The sequence below is a fragment of the Lactuca serriola genome, chromosome 7 (assembly GCF_051521515.1).
Source record: "Lactuca serriola cultivar US96UC23 chromosome 7, Lser_US96UC23_V15, whole genome shotgun sequence".
In the NCBI taxonomy this organism is placed as follows: Eukaryota; Viridiplantae; Streptophyta; class Magnoliopsida; order Asterales; family Asteraceae; genus Lactuca; species Lactuca serriola.
Window position 1 is genome coordinate 74104531 of NC_136414.1, and position 1963 is coordinate 74106493.

General features: G+C 31.1%; 1 long non-coding RNA gene across 1 annotated transcript; it reads right to left on the minus strand.

The window, feature by feature from the left end:
- Positions 1–223: 223 nt before the first annotated feature.
- On the minus strand, positions 224–1963 carry LOC145061193 (uncharacterized). The gene is made up of 3 exons (XR_013687129.1): positions 1815–1963; positions 1637–1713; positions 224–336 (listed from the first exon to the last, which is right to left on the minus strand). It is a non-coding gene; the product is annotated as an uncharacterized LOC145061193 (long non-coding RNA).

Consider the following 1963-nt stretch of genomic DNA (forward strand, 5'->3'; position numbering starts at 1 on the left):
CTAGAAATCCTTTTAATGGCTATCATTTCAGTATATATGGTTATAAAACAGAAGAAAACATCCCATAAATATATGTATATTAACATATACGTTACACCGCCAAACCGGAACGACGGAAATGTTCGGGGGTTGATGACGTCATGTTCAGCATCACAACAATTTCATAATAGTAATCAAAGCACAACAACCATCGTATTGATAATGTATAAGTTTTTACATATGTGTTCAAGTCATTGAATATATGATACGTGGCGTATATATAGCAAAAACTAAAATACGTGACTCTATGTCGCTCCATCTTCTCAAAACCTGTGATTGTACCCGTCTATTGGTTCCCTGAGAATACAAGTGATTTTGAAAGTGTATCAATATTTAAGTTGGTGAGTTCATAAGCATTTTATATAGTAACGTATGTCTTTGTTCCTTGAAAATATAAGTATGTTATCCTAGGAAATCCAATATTTTCTAATGTAAATGAAATGTAGTTTTAATACCGTAAAACCGAACTATGTAATTGTTGTTGTACTCTGAAATCATGTAATGATGTTTTAGTTCACATAAAACTATAAAAATGAATGTTTTTAGTAATGTACGTTCCTCTGTATTGAAAATAGTATACTGTAATTGTACTCGTATGAAACTCTATAAATGTATGTGCCCGGATACACCAGTTGTACTATAAGTCGTTGTGTTGTAGTTTTATTATTTAATAAAACTATTTGAGGTTGTTTAAGTATTCATACACTAATCGTATTGTTAATACCAAATTGTGACTTATTATAACCATGGTGATGACCTAAGATGGCCTGATACGACGTTCTTTAAGCGTCGGAACTGTAACGACATTGTCACCCAGGCCTGCCGGCCTAACTGTAGCGAATAGTTAACGTGCGGGATTGTCAGTCCCGTATAGATCTATACACAATTGTCTCGCTCTCCCACCAGGAGACTCTGGTTATAACATCAAGACTTTTGTGGGTACATACATAAGTACTTAAAGTTATCTCATAAAGCTATATTAACGGTTACGTGTAGACTAGTGTAAATAATCATACTTCATATAATTATTTTTGTATTGTATCTCTGTCTAGTGTAGTAGCGTGTATGTTCCATAACTATACCTATTATAGTTTATAATGTATGTCTAGTGGTAATGAAAATCTTTGTATTTTTTAATAACTTTGAATAAAATTTGCATGAAACTGAAATAAAGATAATTCAAGTATATTAACAATTTTGTACGAATGGTAATGAGAATATGTAAGAAAAATATCGTCTTGCTCAACGTGCTACAAAAGAATTAAAGTTTTATTTAAATAATTTTATACTCATATATATTTGGTATATATAATTAGAATTGAAACGACAGTCGAACACGTAATCCCACCCTAAGCCGACATCCAAACAAGGAAAATGAAATAAAGCGAAACCACTGGTCCTAAGCCTTTAGAATTTTAATTATATATATATATATATATATATATATATATATATATAATTTAAAAGGGTTTGAAATAATTTAAAATGCTTTGAAATCGTTTACATGTTCACACAAGATTCCTCGTTTTTTTACTTGTACTCCCCCCCCCCCCCTAAAACATTGAAAAATAGTGAAAACGTAGGGGTATGAACTCACCTTGTGTGTGAGTTCCTGGTTGGTTATGATTTGGTTGCGATGATCCTCGGGTTAGAACTCGTATAAATAATCGTATCCTAATAATATTTATACACGATATCGTACTTAAATTAACGAAATAATAATTTAAATACTAAGCTAAAGTGTTAGAAAACACTAAATATGTAAGAAAACTTACAATGTTTTTTTTAGAAATCAAACTATTTAAAAATAGTTTTTGGGTATTTGGATGATGTTCTTGATGATAACTTGAAGATGTGAAGTGATCTTCCTGGGAAACTTGAAGATGTGAAGAAGGGCTTAAGAGTTTTGAGAGAAAATGTGATG